The following is a 17,193-nucleotide window of genomic DNA, read 5'->3' as shown; positions in this document are numbered from 1 at the left end:
TGTCTTCCCCCATCCTACCGTGGGCCAGCAGCCTGGAAAGCCCACCGCTGACGTGGGGACAGCTCCCCCGCCCACCGTGGCCCCGAGCGCAGCAGAGGCTCGGCTCTGGTGGCCCCATGGCTCCCAGCACACGGCAGCAACGAGGGGCAGGCCCAGAAGAGGAGGGAAGGCACGGAACCCCCCCACTGACGGACAGCCCTCCTCAACACACTGGAAACATGGCACCGTCGCCAATCCCCGAGCCTCCAGGAAGGCGGCACGGAGCGGCGTCCTGAGCAGCCTACACAGGACCATCGTGTCTCACCTGGGTTTCCCAGACGCCTGTGGCACTGTCTCCCTTCTCTTTGGACCACCGCTCACAGCAGCTGCTCTGTCCTGCAGGGTCTGTCTGAGAAAGCATGAGGCCCAGGCGCTAGCGACACCCATGGAGGGAGGCTGCCTCTGTCTCGCAGTGCTGCCCGGTGCACGGGCGTCACCAACCACAGGCAGCTCCATAGAGGGAGCGCCGTGTGCGGGGCACTGTCCCGAGTGCACAGCCGAAATACCCCTCATTCAGAGGACCAGGGCGTGTTCCTGGCATTGGATGTGTTTCTGGGAGCCATTCTGGCCTCGCTGATCTTGGCTGGGCTGGTGATACTCTACAGAGGACACGGGACGGGACGGGCTGGGCTCTGAGACGGCAGACGGCGTGGCCGGACTGTCACTTAGGTGGTCTTCAGATTGGCCAGGAACAGGGAGTGGCCGGTCGGACAGGCCTCATGGAGTGACCCCCCCCCACTCCCCGTCTGGTTCTGAAGAGTTCAGCTACTCACGTGATGGGTCAAGGTCCATGTTCCACTTTTCTTACTTCAGGCAAAGAGTTCTGAAGCTCACCTCTTTCAGTCTCCGCTTTGCTGCCCGTGAAGCTGGCCTGGTGCGTCCGTCCCGCTGTTTCCTTCTCCTTGGATGGGTCCACATGCTTCTGCAGCTCTGCTGGTCACACACAGAGACTCTGGGTTCTCAGTGGCTGGAAAAGCTGTCACTTGCCTGCCAAGATTCTTTCATGCTAACTCCCACTAGCTGGACATTTTCTTCTTTCTTTCTTTCTTTCTTTCTTTTTTTTTTTTAATAAAAGCGATAACTACGATTTTGCTGCCCCTGTTATGGGACACCTTGCACACATTATGTTATTTGTTTATTAATTAGGTGGAGGTTTTCTCACCCACTCCTTTCCCTCTGGCTTTGTGTAAGCATATCACACTTACGGCTGTGCAGCCACGTTGTGGCCATGAGGAGGCGCTCACCCAGCAGCCTGGTATCAGTGAGCACTGAAATAGCCCTGAGCTCCCCACCTCAAGACTCCTTGTTCTGTGAGAAAAATAGCTTGTTTGCTGAAGACACTGTTATTCCAGGAGTCTGCTACTTGTAGCTGAAAGCATTCCTTTTGACGCGGGGAGGATTTGGACAGACCACTGGGTAGAAAGGGGGCTCCAGGGATGTGCTGGGGGGTCGGCTAGTTGCTGGCCTGCTTCTGAGGACACAGAGGGTGGGCTTTTCTAGAACACTGCTCAGCCAGCCCTCGCAGGGCCAGAGTCACCAGGCAGCGTCAGGGCAGCGGGCGTGGACGTGAGGCTGGGAGCCCTGGCACTCACAGCTAGCGTGGCCTGGCCCATCCGAGGCGCCACGAGTGTGTCCCAGAGGGGTCGGCCCAGGCACCTCAGCCCAGCCTTTCTGACGGTGTGGCCTGGCCTGAGCCTGCCCCAACGCCTGCTCCCTCTGGCTTTACCCCAGGCTGGATGGAGGCTCAGACATGCGGCCCCGTTTGCCTGTCCAGCAGAAGCCACCTCCCTCCCTCTTGTGCCCCTGCCGCTTTCCCCAGGATTTACTGTGTGTCTGCTCCACACCTGTCCCACCGGCTCTCCCCACCCTCATCGAGACAAGGTTTGCTGCCCTGATTGGGGGACCCCGTTTCCCAGAAGTCTGACCGAAGCCTTGGCGCAGGCCTGAGCATGGCCCGAATCCCACCCACTGCAGTGCTGGCTGCCCCTGGCCCCTCGGGCCCCCATGCGTCCTCACTTCCGCTTCCTTCGACACCCACGTCTGCTGTTCTCAGTAGGTCATGGGGTGTGCAGGCACCCAGGGGTTGTGGCCGCTCCTGTCTCCTGAGGAGTCGGAGCCCTGGGGGCCTGTGGCTAGGTGCTGGCACAGGGCTTTCCTGGCTCGGATGTGGCCTCCGTCGCCCCTGACAGGGAGGGGCTGCGGCGCCGTGGGACAGGAGCAGAGTGCTGGGCCCCCTGGGAGCCAGCAGAACCGGGTTGCGGTGACCTGGGTGGGTGCCTTGTCTCCCAGAGCCTCGATTCCCTGATCTGTCAAGTGGGTTAGAGGCACGCAGCTCGCCGGCCAGCGCCGGGGCCCACCACCCTCCCTCCTGGGCCCCGTGCCGCTGCCTCCGGCCTCCAGGCCGCAGGCTCCGGGTCCTGGGCCCTCCACTGTGGGAACAGAGCGTTTGGGGCCCCGCCTCAGAATCTTCTCAAAAGCAATATTCTGAGCACCCCTGGCGGCGAGGCAGGCCTGAGTGGAAAGCTTCCCAAAGTGACTTTTCTTCCACACCCAGCCTCACCCTGCAGCCAGGACCCTGGAGGGCTGCCCAGGGCCCGGGGCCATGACGGGCAGCGGGAAGCCTGGGGGACGTCGGCCCCCCTGCCAGCAGGCTCGGGCTGCACCCCTCCCTCAGCCTTAACCCCATCAAGTCCTCGGGGGCCACACAGCTTCATTGCCTTAACTGACTCAGTAAGCCCGTGTTCTGAGGGACAGCTCTGCGGGTCTGGCTTGTGATCCAAGGGCAAAGGCCGACGTAATCCCGGCTTTGGGGGTTCAGACCCCTCTGTGGAATTGGAGATCCCGGAACTTGCTCCCCACCAGCTTCCCAGCAGCAGAAGTGTCTTTGCAGCAATTCCCACAGAGAACAGCCCAAGCCCGCCCAGGTGGCACCTGGAACCCCAAGCCATTGCTGGGGTTAGGCCTGCGGCCTGGGGGGGCCCACAGCTGACCTTTCTCATCTGCCAGCTGCCCTGAGCTGCCACCCCGCTCCTCCTCTGGGTTATGCAGATCTGTGACTCCCTCGGAGGAGGCGCCGGGCAACCCTGCAACCCGCGGGAAGGTGTGATGACCGCCAGGCTCCCACCCTCTGCTGGCCGAGATGCAGGCGTGGCCACTTCAAAGCCCAGGGAGGGCGGTGTCCTGAGCGCCCCCTGCCGGCCCCTCGCAGGTGGGAAGTCCAAGTGTGAAGCGGTTCACAGCGGCAAGAGGTCAGGGGCGTCGCTCAGATGGAGGCCCAGGCACGCTCCCCCTGCCCCCATGCCGTCGGCTGGAGGGGCGGGCGTGGTCGTCCAGCTCGTCCTGGAGTCTCCTAAGCTCAGAAACGCTGTGATTTGTGACACTGGTGTGGGGCCAGCACAAGGGCAGGAGGACACCGTCCGCCGGAGAGAGGGGCCTGGCGTGTCCGTGGCGGGTCGGTCGGTGGAAGGGTCGCCTGCCCCATATCCCCAGATAAGAGCCGGAGGTCGGCTCACTTTTCTTTATCACGTGTCACGTCTGCATGGGGGGCTGGGAGGGAAAACTTCAGAGGAGGAAGCCTGGGCCGGGAGAGCAGCGCAGGGTCAGCAGAGGGAACTCTTCTGCCCGAGGCTCTGTGGCGTGAGGGGCGTCGCCCTCGGGCGATTCAGCGGCTGGTCCGGGGCCGGGTGTTGGGTCCCGGCACCCAGGTGGGTAAGCCTGGAGGCTGGGTGGGGCACGACCCGCCGGCCCTCTAACCAGGTCCTCGTCAGCAGGTGAGAGCCAGCAGGACAGAGATTTTAAGCCGTTTGGGGTTCCGGCCACCGGGTCGGGCAGGAGTTCCGAGTCCCCCGGAGCAGGCTCCCATGGGTCAGGCAGAGGCCTCCGGTCGAGAAGGGGGGCATATAGACCACAGACCAGCCGCGGATGTCGGAGCCTGGTCCCCAGCACTGAGAAGCAAGGTGGCCCCTGGGATGCTCTGTGCTGTCAACACTGATCACAAGGGGGACCAGGCCTCCTGAACCAGGATCCCCAGGAAATTTACACACAAATTCAGGTCTCAGCAGCATGATGTACCTCTTAACTGGGCCTTCCTGCCTCCTAGGGGCCCTGGGCGCCTCCTGCGAGCCCTGGAGTTGAAGCTGAATGTCAGCAGTGAGCCTGGGTCCCAAGTCTGCTCCCCGGGCCAGGGGCACCAGCAGCTCCTCAGCAATGTTAGAAACGCAGGTTCCTGTGCCCGCCTGGTCCTGAACTCTGGGCGGTTCTGGCCACAAAGTCTGAGATCCACTCAGTCCGCTACAGGAGCCTGAGGAAATGTGGCCGAAGGGGCTGGGTCAGCGGTCAGCGAGCACCTGACCCAACGTCCGGGTCACACCTAACAGCCACTCCAAGCGCAGGTGCATGCCCGCTCTTGTTTAAAGAAAGCAGATTCCTGTGTCTGCGGGTCAGGGCCAGAGCCCCGCCCCCTCGGGGCTGAGGCAGACCTCTGTTCCGTTCCTCATTTACAAGAAAAGTGGAGGACCCACCCTGGTCCCCAGAGGACCCACGGATGGCCGTGCCGACACTGCCCCAGAGGACACCAGGGCTGGTGGGATGCGCCCCCGGTCGGAGGTGAGGAAGGTGTGCTTGGTCCTCCTCTGTCCTCTCGCACGAGCAGAGCTGGGTGGTGACGAGCCAGCCCACTGCCCTCTCTGCCTGACCCCCACCCAGGGTCGTATGGCTCCCTCTCAGAAGAGGGCAGGGACGCTGCCTCCCCCAAAGTCACGGGGACTCCTTCGGCGGGGGGGGGGGGGGTCGCGGTGGCCCAGAGAGCTCCAACTCCGCCTGAGTTGAGCCGGGGAGGGGCGAGGTGGTGGCCGGCTGAGCAGCGACCCCCCCCCCCTGCCTGGCAAGCTGCAAGTGGACACTCCACAAACCCCTGCTGCGTCAGGTAAGGCCCCTTCCCCTGGGGGGAAGAGGAGAAAGAAAAGCTGGCTGGCCTTGCGTGGGCGGCAGCTGCTGAGAGATGTAACTCGCACACACACACACACGCACGCATGCACACACACACACACACACACACACACACACTGTAGACCCAGGTGAGGCAACACGGCACCATTCTCGCCAGGAGGGCGAGGCCACTGCGGATCTGCCGGGACAGAGGATTTAGAGGTGCCTGTTGTCAAAGTGATCACCCGAGTATCCCATCGACATACTGTCAGGTTCTGCGATGAAACATGGGCTTTGGACACAAACACAGCAACGGCACCGCCGCCTGGGTCCCAGGCAGATGGGGCTGCACGTCTGTGGCCCCCTGGCCCCACCTCCTCCTGCCCTGCCCCCATCCCCACTGCTGAGGAACCCACGGGGCGGGCGCGGCACATCCGCTGAGAAGCAAGAACCACGGCTCAAGGGTGACTCCCAGTGACATCGAGCTTTGGGCCCACCCCTCGGGGGTCCCACCGGGGGGGCGGGGAAGGGAGGAAAGCGGCGACTGTTCAGACCTCCCGTGTGCTGGGCACTGCATGCCGGTCCTTACATGATACCCAGTGTTGTCCTGCTTTCCGAGCTGAGGGAACTGAGGCTCAGAGAGGGTAACTTGCTGAAAAGTCACACAGCCAGTATCCCAACCACCTCGGCCACATGGCCCCGGCCCCTCATGCCGGCCACAGTTTCTTATGGAAATCAGGGTCAGCTTGTGCCCTGCTGGGGCCCTGGGAGAAAACAGGACTGGCTCAGAGAACCATGTGTGGGGCCGGGGAGTGGGGTCCACCCCCCGTGAGCTGGACGTGCTGCAGGGAGTGTTTGTGATGGGAACCCCAGCCCCTCCCATCTTCTCCACCTCCTCTGCAGTCCACCCGACGTGGGGCTGAGGGGGTCTCCTGGCCCCCGGCACAAAAAGCAGCCGACAGGATCACTGGGCGAGTGGCTGAGGCCACTTACAGTCACAGTGCAAGCTCTCTGTGTGCTCAGCAAAGGTGCTTACAGAGAAGCACCTGTCTCATTTAGCCCCGTCATCACAATCACACAGCCAAAACAGAACAGTTACCTCTGTGGGCAAAACTAAAACTGAACTGGGCAATCAGACCTGGCTTTGCGGCCCGACTACATGTAGAGGCCGCGGCTGTAGCTTCTATAAGCCAGATGCTGTTCTCCCCACAAGAAACAGGGACAGAGGGGTGTCAACGAGGCTCATTTGGGAGATCGGTTTCCCACCTGTTACAGATACTCCAGAATGAAAAAGCCTCTTCGGCTGCTGTGCAAACCATAGTTTCTTCTCAGATCCGTGGGAACAGCTGGAAACTGGAGCTGGGCTCCAGGGGGAGATGGTCAGCTCGGGGAGGAGGACAGCGTCTGGACAGTGGGCAGGTGCCGCAGAGCTACAGACCCCGGACAAGGGGACAGCCTCCTGCCAGCCCGGTCGAGCCCCCGAGGGGGGCCCACCTGGTGCCAGCCTGTATCTGGCACGGGACTCGCGTCCCCGGGAGAGGGGCAGGTTCACAGACTTGGAGACCTCAACCTTAAACCCGGGTCCCTAGTTCCAAGGCTTTTCAATTCTTGAGTTTATTCCACAACATACATATGTCCAGCTTCCTCGTCTCTTCCCGGTGAGTTCATCCCATGCGATCACTGCTTCGCTCGTGTGACATGGGTTGTGTTGGGAGAAGGGGTCCCGTGCTCAGGGTGGAAAGGCAGGGCTCCCGCCCTCCGTGGGGTCAAAGTCCCTCGGCTCCACTGGCCTCCAGGAGCAAGGATCCTGCTCAGACAGCCCTATGAATTTGAGTAAGTGATCAGAAAAGGCAGTTCCAGCGTTCCTGTGCCTTTTCAATTTGTACATGTTTCTGAATTGCAGTATTTTCTCTGCAAATTAACCCACAGGGAGAAAAGCCTCGCCCAGACACATGCTGAGATGTAAATGAGGAGATTTGAACACACCTCGTGGTTTCAGTGAACACCCAGCTGGTGGCTCCTCGGCCCCTGTGGATGGGCCCCCCCCCAAGCCCAGGCTGCTCCGGGCCCTGGTGAGGTCTCCCACGACAGTGCGGGTACGGGCGTGAGGGGCAGGGTCTCTGGAGGGACGAGGGCCCTCAGGATGGCCTGTGACCTGCAGGGACTTGGGCCCCATGACTCGGGGCTCACAAAGCCACCGAGAGCTCTGGGGGCCACACCTGTCCCAAGCCAGCCCTTCACATCGGGGTCCTAACGGGAGACGACGGTGTCCATGGGTCCGAGTCTCAGGTGAGGATTTTGGTGGCCACAACGCTGGGCTCCGAGCTCTGCTCTGCAGGGCCAGCGCTCAGCGGGCAGGTGACACGCAACAGCATCTGTGGATGAGGGTGGACCCACGGGCAACATGGCCACGAATAACCACACACGTGTCACTGCACACACGTGTGACTGTACCTGTGGAACACATTCATGGAAATAAGAGTTCTGATGGACATGCCAAACCTTCTTCGTCCCTTGAGAAGGGAGGGATTTCGTATTGCCTGCTCAGCCTGACCCAAGTGGAACACGGTTGCTCGGGGAGTTTTATGAGAAAAGCTGGGCATCTTTTCGTTTAAGGGCGACTTCTCCTTCCTTCTCGTGAGCTGTGTGTCACGTCCTTTGCCTCCTTTTCCTCATTGACCTATTGGTCTCTTTTATTATTGACTTAAATAACAAAGAAACTCCTCTCGGTTTCTGTTACAAACATCTTTTACAGCTTATCTTCATCTTCTGACTGGCTTACGGTGACGGTTTAGCTCCACGCAGAGTATTTTTATTCTTATGTCATCTTTTTGTTCATATCATTATGGCTTCTGGGTTTTGTGCTATATTTAGGCCTTCCATACAACATAAAAACCCTCCTGTGGTTTCTTTCAGTCAGTACACGTCTGTTTCTCTTCTTTAGCATTCAGGTCATTGATCTGTCTGGAATTAACTTTGATGAAGTATAGGGCCAGCTTTATAGTTTTCCAAGATGTTTGTCTATGTAGCACCACTACATTCCCCCAACGATTTAAACACTTTTATCATAAATGACATGTATTTTGGGTCTGTTTCTGGACTTCCTAATTATCCATCTGCCAGTAACAGAGAGTTTAAAATATAACTTCAAAATGTGTTTTAATATCTGATAGAGCTAATTCCTCTATTATTTTTCTCTTAGATTTGCCCTATTTTTATTTTTTCACACAAATTTAGATTTAACCTGTCTAGTTGAAAAGAGTTAACCTTTTAGTTGGGGTTGCACTATGTGTGCAGATTAACTGTGCGGAAACTGGCATCTTCAAGCCAAGCGCACGAGTGCTGGTCCCTGTCCTGGTGTGCGCGTTCCCCAGAGGTGCTGTACAGTTTTCTTGCTGTAGGACTTTCATATTTCTTCCTAACCACATTGTTATACAGCTTATCTTTTTTTTGATGCTGTGATAAATGAAGCCTTTTCTTCTGTCGTATCTCCTACTGGTTCTTGTTTCCAGACAGGAAGCCTGCTGATTACTTTGCCAAATTCTCTTATATTTTTGTACATATTTTTCAGCTGCTTCTCTAGGGTTTTCCAGATATACAATGAAATAACCTGTAAGTAATCATCACTTTATCTCATCCTTTCCCATTTTTGTACTTTGTTTCTTTCTCCTGACTCAACTGCATGGGCCAGAACCACCAAAGCTGTGTGAAGGGGCTGTGGGATTGTGAGGGTCTGTCTTCTTCCCAGTGTCTCCAGGGTTCCCCAGGATGTGAGCTTTCAGGCTGCGACAGCACTGATAATATTAAAGACGTATTCATCAACTGCTGTTTTATTAGGAGCATTTTAAAAGCTGAGAGTGGATGTTGAATTTCATCCAATGTTTGTCGGCATCTACAAAGACATTTTAATCTTTTGCTCTGCTAGATGGTGGTTTATATCAAAAGACCTAGTATTGACCCATTCTTACTTCACTGGAAAAAACCTACTTAGCCCCTTACTAGTGTATAATCTTTTTAACACACTGTTGGATTCTGTTTGCTAATTACTTACTTAGGATTTTCACACTTGCTTATACATTAGATTAGTTGATAGCTTTCGTTTTTGCTGATCTCTTTGGTGTCAATGTTATGTTCGCTTTCTTTCTACATTTGCGATGGCTTAAATAATGTTGGAACAGACAGGGTAAATGGCACAGAGGGAAATCAGCACTTGCCACCCTTTACCCAAGTAACCTGGAAATGGATCTTTTATGTGCATCTGTTGGAAATTAAAAGATACTTGAGATATTATGAAGAAATTCCTATTTTAAAAAGCCATCGAGAATTTAATAAGTCTAACAGGAGTTTTGCTTTCGGTAAAATTCCAAGTTTGACTTGCTCTTAAGGCCATTTGGTGCCCAGCAATGTTTGTTAATTTGGAAGCTGAAGGCCAGATTTTAATTTTATTGAAATAACACTATTTTATGCTCACAAGTGCAATGGTGAAAGGCCAGGAAAGTGTAACTTAATAAGCAGCCAAGCACCTGCTTTCTCGTTTCCAGGAAGTGAGGACCTGCCTGCGTTCGAGCACCGGGCGGGTGACTGGAGATTGAAGGGAGCCTGGCAGGAGGTGGCCAGGGGCCCGGCTAGGGTGCGGACGCTTAACTAGCTCCAGCGGGCAGTGCGGTGCGGAAGGCTGAGGGCCACTGCCGAGCTTGGGGTGCCGTGCTCATGAAGTGACCGCGGGGCACCAAGACCCTCGTGGTGACACCCAGCCCCTGGGTCTGAGGGAAGTCGCGTCCTAGAGCCACAAATGAACCTTTACAGCAGGTTTTGTGAAATTCTGGGGGCGCTGCCACCACGGCAGCCAGGGGCTCTGTGCGAGGCGGGCATCTCAGGAGGGGTTTGGGTGGGTGAGTCTGGCCACGAGAGGCTGACTCCTCCCCAGAGGTGGCTTCCTATACCGCACGGAGTCGCCCGGGTCCCTGGCTTCCCACTGACTCCCTGGAGACCATAAGATGCTTCAGGTCTTGCCTGGGCATCCGCTCCTGCCCACGCCCAGGGTCTGGCTGAAAAAGCGCCGAGGGGGCCCCAGAAACCCTGGAGTAGGTCCCGTGCTGCCCTCCTGCCTGGTCCCAGTTCTGGGTGGTCCCATCAACTTGGAGAATACGGAGGGCGGCCTGGCGCCCTTGTTTCTGGGAGGAACTGCCATGCTCTGCCCTCTCCTGATAAACCTGGGCGTGGGCCCTGCATGTGCAGCTCAGCAGCCTGTGAGGCCTCCTCGTGCACGTCTGTGTGGTGCCCGGTGGAAGCGCCCCGGACACACACGCCGTCCTGACGGAGAGAAGCAGCCCAAGGTCACAGCCAGACCTGGGAGCTGGTCTCCCCGACAAGAACCAGCAGGAGAAACAGAATCTCTGTATCCCTCGGTTCTCAAAAAAGAAAGTAACTGTAAGCAAACAGGGTAGGGGGTCCCTGGAGAAAGAACCAGGCATGGCCTTCCTGACATAAGAAGCCATTTGGGGCCTAAGCCTTTTGTGATCTGACGCGGACACAGCGCTTGCCCTTGAACAGGTCTCAGCAGTTAATGATCTTAATGGAGGCGGGGAACGCAGGACCAAAGGAAGAGCAGTCAAGAAGCAACGGAACAGCGATGCAACAGAGTCCCAGCTCCTCCCCAAGGGGCGCACACTACAGTCTGAGTTACTCTGCAGGAACTAAGTCCCCCCCAGGAGGCCAAGAGTGATGTTGACCGTCCCAACTTCAGTCAGCTAAAGCCTGGGCTGTGTCCACCTCTGCCCAATTCTATGTTGAATTCTCTTCTGCTCAAGCCCCCTCATGAAGACGCAGGTACCCTTAGCTTAAAACATCCCTGATTTTGCTGCTCTGGGAAATATCCCCGGTGCTCTCCTTACTTGCTGCAAGTAATCAATCCTTCCTTCTCCAGCACTGGGCTTGGTTGTGTCTTCTGGCTCGACGCTCACCAAGAGTTCCCAAGAGGGGAACTCAGTTTTGGGGTAACGTAGCAAAGGTCTGGCTTTGCCCTAGACCCCTCCTAGCCTCCCGCTGGGGGGCTCCAGTCTCACCACCTGACACCTCGGTGGAGAGGCGACTGCAACCGGCCCGCTCCCTTCAGCAGCTCTCAACCCCAGTTGAAAACACGGACTCTCTAGGAGGCTCCGCAGCTGCACCCCCTGCAAGGAGCCCCCTGGTGCTGCCAGGAGGGACGTGGATCCCACAACAGGGCCCACGAAACGGTCCTGCTAACAGCTGATGAAAGCCCACCCATTTGTCCCATTAAACCAGCTCCCCAAACTGCGTGGGTGGACAGATGTTCCCTGGCCGAGGGGCCGTGTCCCAGCCAGTTGGAGCTCTCCCGTGCGGGCAGAGACTCAGCCCGCAGACACCAGCCTGAAATTTGGGGAAGGGTCCATTCCGGAGTCAGGCGCCAGGCCAACAGAAATACACGACCACCCAGCTCTCAGACTGGCCAGCTCTCCTTCCAACCGTACGTGCTCCGAACTGGGGGGAGAGGGCCAGGCCAGAGGCGGAGGGAGCGCTGAAGGAGGGGCAGCAGGGCCGGGAGGAAGACCCGACCCCTCCCCAGCCCCATTCCAGAGCACAGATAAAAGTGAAACCTGACCAGGGAGTGTTTGTGTTGCCACGGTAACGGGGACACTTCAGCAACTCGGAGCAGATGGTCAGTGAGCAACAGGCAGCATATGCTCCCGTAAGCCCTGCCATGGGCACAGATGGAGGGTGGGCAGGGCGCTCGCCCTGGTACCCTGACATTTCCTTCCCTGCCCTCCCCTTGGTGCTGCGTCACGGACATTAGCGCCTGTGTGTGCAGCTGGGCTTCAGTTAGCCGAGTGGGACGCTGACGACCAGGGGCCCAGAGCCCAGTGGGCAGCCCTGCCAGCCCTGGGCTGTGCCTGCGGCTTTTACAGAAGCAGCACACTTCCCTGTGGGAAGGAGGAGAATTAAACGTCTCCTTCAGCGTCTTCAAGGACAGGGTGGGGCAGAGACAGGTCCTCGTGGGGACTTTGGGGACTCAAGGGCGGGAAGCATGTGGTCACGCTGCCTGGCCACCAGCCAGCGTGTGACCCTGCGATTCTGCGTCTTGTGCTGTTTGTAAATATTCACCGCATCTGGTCTGACCCCCTTCGTGGGAGGTTTAAGTATCAGCCTCCAGCCCGGCCGACGGGAGAAGACCCCTGCACACGCCACACCTTCCTCTGTCCCAGTTGCATCTGAACGTGTCCTGTGGCCCGTTAGGTCGGACACTCCCTCTTCCTCGGGCTGCCTGACTCAGAATGAGCCTTGTATGGACAGGACGAGAGTAAATTCCTATCTGGACCCTGGGGACAGAGTCTCCCACACAAATGTCACGTCAGTACGTCTGCCCACAGAACGGCTGCGTCAACCTACGTGGCTTCTCCGCTGTCCCCAGGCTCCCACACCTCCATCCACGCCTCCTCCAGGCTGTCCTGCGTTAGCTTTTGGCCATTTTGTTTCTGATGCTTTTTTTAATGCATTAAATTCTAACCCATATCTCTTCCCACTTTCCCTTTCCAGAGGTGCTGAAGTTGTCATTTCAGGGAAAACAACACAAAAACAGTTTTGTTGCCAATGATGAAATCTGAAATTTAAAGCAAAAATTAGAGTTGGGAGCCCTTGTGTGAGCCACAGCCGCTGGAGGGTGTCCTCAGGGAAGAGCTCTCAGACGGAGCTGCGGGCGACAGCAGCGAGTGTGAGTCTCGTATAAGGAAACATGCCAGCGTTTGGAAGACTGCAGAACTCAGAGAGCCAGTATTTTCCACATGACCAAGCAGGGTACACAACTGTGCACCCAGAGTGCAGGGCAGACCAATGCCTGTCACACACGCTGGGCCGGAGTTACTGAAGCGGTTTCAGATTCCACTGCAGTTGCCTTCAGAGAACTCCTGCCTGTGGAGTGTGGGATGGTTTCCAGGAAGCCTGTCCATCTCTGAAAAGGCACCAGAGGCCTCCTGCTCTCGAGCCATAGGCCTGGGGCCGGTCCTCCTTTTCTCTCAGACGAATGGCGCACTGCTGCAGACGGTCTGCTGTCCCTCCTAAAACCGGACACTAAATGGATTTGCAAAAGTGCAAAAGAACGCTGCTCTTCTCACTAATTTTTTGGGGGGAAATATGTTATTTTTAAATGAATTAATAAATACACATTTAAGGTTTTTTACCATTTTTAATTTTCAATGCAGTAACCTAGAGTCCTCAATAGTTTCTAGGTATAAAAGGGGTCTAAGACCAGTAAGAACGAGAACTGGTCCTAAGAGGATGAAAAGCACATTTTCTACGACTCTGTGTACTTGCTAGGGGCCACCAAAGCCTGGGAGTCTACTGTAGTGATCTGCGGCTCCTCCGTGAAAGAGAAATCCTTCATATCCAACATAACAAGGTGATTTTCCTGACGTCTGTCCACACAAGCTCAGAAACATTCAGTTTGACAATCAGCTCATTATAATGTGCTGTGAATGTTTCTATGAGGGCCAGGGACTGAACCTCGCTACATACCATCCGGGATTAAAACGATTTTAATCCAGCTTTAAGACTTGGAAAGGTCCAACTGTTAGAAGGAAATATGCTGAAACCCAGAATATCAGAAAAGAGCAAAGGAAGAGGAGGATTTCTAAGGGGGGGGAAAAAAAAGAGCATGACTCTTTGGGAAAACCTTTTCAGAAAGAAAGAAAGTTCTGTAGCCTTAAATTGGCGACTCACGCTGAGTCATATGATCCCTTCAGCCACTGCGGTACTGTCTTCTCAGAAGTGCATTGCTCCGAGACCAACGCCAAAGATATTAGACAATTTCCTCCTTTCGAGCTGACTGCATCCCCCTCGCCCGGGCCTGCTGCCTGGGACAGGAAGGCTGGGGTGACACCAGATGTGTATCAGTGGCTCAGACTATTTCAATATCTCTTCACACGTGACAGGCTTTTATCTTGGTCTGGATCCGAAGTTAAGGGCTGTGGCTTGAACATTTGATTCAATAGACAGGCTGGTGGCTTAATTTAATCGAATTATCTGCTTTTCCTGAATTTTAACAGCTACATGGATCAAGAAAAGGGAGAGTATATCTCACGCCATTTTACACAAACTTATGAGTTAGCTGCTAACGCAAAGGACTGACAGGCTGGAGAGGCTGAATCAAACCACAAAACAGATCTTGGACAGTGTTTTACTCTTGGTGCCAGATTTGCCTCAAAGAAAACGGGTTTAGGACACGACGAAACTGTAAAACAGCCAGCGAGAAAACCTACAGCCCGTGGAACCTTCCCAGAAGAGGTTTCCCCCGGATGCTCAGCTTTACTAACATTTAGTGGCTCTAGTGCAGACAAGTGTCCAGGTGCGAAGCTGTGACCAGTGGGCCTCGCTCCCTCCTGCCCTCAAGCCACTGCCTGCCGGACCCCCTGCCCTCCAGCTCTGACCTCCGGGCAGAGGTGGGCGCTGACCTGGGTGCCCGCGGGGGCCTAGTCGTCGGCACCAGCACACGTTTCCCCCGCAACTCCCTGCGTGTCCTGTGGGCGCTGACCTGGCTCCCCAGGAGAGAGGCTTTCCGGGAAAACCACAGAGACGCGAAGACCAGTCTGCTTTGGAGAGGCTGCTGCTTCTCCTTTTTAGTTCAGACAACTTGCCGAAAAGAGAAGGTTGAAGTCAACTTCAGTTTTTACCCAACCTCTAATAAAGCCGGCTTTCGCCATCCACCTCCTCATTCAGAACTATAACCGCCCCGCAGACCCGCGCTGCTTCCACAGAAGGCGGGCTCGGTTGGGCCGGGAACAGTGGGGGAGGCACGAGCCATGGCCTTGGGTGCCACCTGAGACCGTGAGGGAGTAGCTTTTCTAACCACACAGGACCTCGACGTGAGGGGATGTTTGCCAACTGTTGGTTGGCTCACCTCCGTGGATGGGGTCTCACGGTCAGTCTGCAGAGCCAGCTCCAGCCCTTCTTAACGCTTCACAAGGAGCTCCCAGAACATCTGGGAGACGGGAGCCACGGAAGAAGCCACGAGTCAGCTTCTGCTACACTAACAGGGAGGCGGCCGGCTCGGCCGTGGGTCACGTTGGCATCAAACAGGAGGAAGTTATGGGCATCAGGCCCTGCGGGGCCCCCCGAACGCAGCACCTGCAAGCAGCCCAGGTCCCCTCTCCCCACACGGAACTGCGGCTTCCCCAGAGCATGGCGTTCAGCGTCCCTCTTTCCACCAAGGGACGCAGTTCATGGTCTGACAACATCACGGTCCGCAAGCCTGCTCTTCCCCAAGCCGGCAGGACAGTGGGGTGAGGAATTCACTGGGCACTAAGCCAGGCTGACGCTGAAGACCGGTGAAGATGTCCAGTCACCTGTGTGTCACCAGCCGAAGCTTCAATACCACGTACAAAACACAGACCCGCCTCACACATGTGCTTCATTTCCCTTTTGCAAAATTTATTTTTCTTTTTTGTGAGTCAGGAAATAGTGGTGCCTGCTTATTTATTTTTCTTCCTAAATTGTGGCAGGTGCCTGAAAGAGCTTGAAATTTTAAACAAGAAGTTCAAAGGATGGAAAAAAATGAACATAACCAAATTCTGGGTGTTGAAACCTGAAAAAAAAAAATCAGATTTATAAAATCCAACTAATTAGTACTTTCAAAAAGGACACTTTATCTCAGACGAAAACAGCGTCCCTGCCGTGCTGCGTTCCTCCACGGGATCACACACACATTGCTGCTGCAGAAATTCCCACAGCACAGTTCAGGCAGGAGCCTTCCTGAAACCCAGTCCGCCAGAAGCTCTACCAGTTCAAGGGAGCAGCGAAGTGGGGGACTCCCGGCCTGGTACCAAGGGGCACGAGGCACAAGAAGGACCCACCGCACCACAGCTGCAGGGGTGGGTGGGCGCCCGGGGCAGGGTGCCCCAAGCCTCGTTCCCCCCAAGGCTCTGCTCCCCCTTGTGCCGCCACCGCAGGCCCTGCAAGAGGCTCAGCCGCCACTGTCCTGGCACAGCCCTCCTCCAGCACAGGCTACGGCAGCCCACGGAGAGCTGCTGCGGTTGTGATGCTGACACTGTTTGCTTCATAATTTAGCTTCCTTTCATCTACATAATGTCTTAGATTGAAAGCTGTATTAAGGAAGAGCTGTGAGCATAAGGAATCTAAGGTGTGTCTGCACGAATTTAAATAACATTAGAAGAACAACAAATCAGCACAGAAATCACTTTTTTCCTTTTAGGGAGTACGTGTGACTTGCATTTGAAGATGAGGACACCGGGGCCACAAAGTAGGAGGAGGCCAGGCAGAGTCAGGACCAGACCCTGCTGTCGCCACGGTAACCTCATGGGAGTCGTCTGCTACCTAAGAGGCCTGGGTTAGAGCCCCAAGGCCTTTCCAGCTCTAGAACTTTAACTACAGGTCCAAATGAAAATCAGAAGCAAAGAAGTCAGTCATGTTTTCTCATTAGTAACAGACTAATCATTTATATTTGGCATAAACCACAAACTTGTATCACAGATCACCGTTATGACACGAAGAGAGATGGCAAACCCAACCAGACCATCTGTACAGCTGCAGGTTTCCCTGAGGACCTTGTGGAGAGTGCCGAGGAACAGAGCACATGGAATGCGGCCCTGGTGCCCCGCTCCTGGATGGGTCACAGCTTTTCCCTGGTTCTTGCATGTGTCTCCTTTAATGATGAGGTCTGGCTAATTCCTAGGAGCAAAATGCTCACCACAAACCAGTCATTTCCACTCACCAGTAGAAAACTCTAACTCCTGACAAAATGGCCTTTCTGACAAATTTAAACAAGGAATCAAAACCTAAAAGCTGTACCATGGACACATCAATGCATTTTACAAGGATCCTTGTATGTCAGAAGCCTGGGCCCACCACTGTGAGAAAGTAACTTTCTGTGAAATCGTGTTTTTAACTCAAGGACAGCTGTATGAAGACAGGAGTGTGCACTGGGCTGTGTGAAAATGAAGCAGGAGCTGTAACCACGCGCTCTGGACAGACAGCGAGGCCTCTGCTGTGCGGCCGACCAGAGGACTCCTGCAGTGTGGCTGAGTTCTCCACTCCCTTATTCTCTCCCACGAGCGTCTCTGCATTTACATTCACTGTTAGGACGATACTTGTATTCGGGGTGAAGCTGCAGTGATGCTTCTGGGCGACGTGTCGCAGGTGGTTTTCCGTGAGCGTCTTCAGTTCTGCCTTGTCTTCCTGGCTCCCTTCTCTACCCACTGC

General features: G+C 55.7%; 1 protein-coding gene across 8 annotated transcripts in view; it reads right to left on the bottom strand.

The window, feature by feature from the left end:
• Nucleotides 1-4,910: 4,910 nt before the first annotated feature.
• The window catches only part of FAM120B (family with sequence similarity 120 member B), an 82,418-nt gene continuing 70,135 nt past the window's right edge, over nucleotides 4,911-17,193 (bottom strand). For 3 of the 8 annotated variants that reach the window (XM_022561526.3, XM_022561517.3, XM_089922275.1), the window contains exon 10: nucleotides 4,911-17,193. The gene's annotated coding sequence lies outside the window, so the exon portion shown is untranslated. The other 5 variants (XM_022561493.3, XM_022561485.3, XM_022561498.3 and 2 more) reach the window with 2 other exon arrangements.

The sequence above is a fragment of the Delphinapterus leucas genome, chromosome 12 (assembly GCF_059928025.1).
Source record: "Delphinapterus leucas isolate spDelLeu-1000000601 "Yukka" chromosome 12, BTC_Dleu_Yukka2, whole genome shotgun sequence".
NCBI classification, from domain to species: Eukaryota; Metazoa; Chordata; class Mammalia; order Artiodactyla; family Monodontidae; genus Delphinapterus; species Delphinapterus leucas.
Note: the sequence above shows the minus strand (reverse complement) of the source record. Positions and strands in the feature narration are given on the sequence as shown.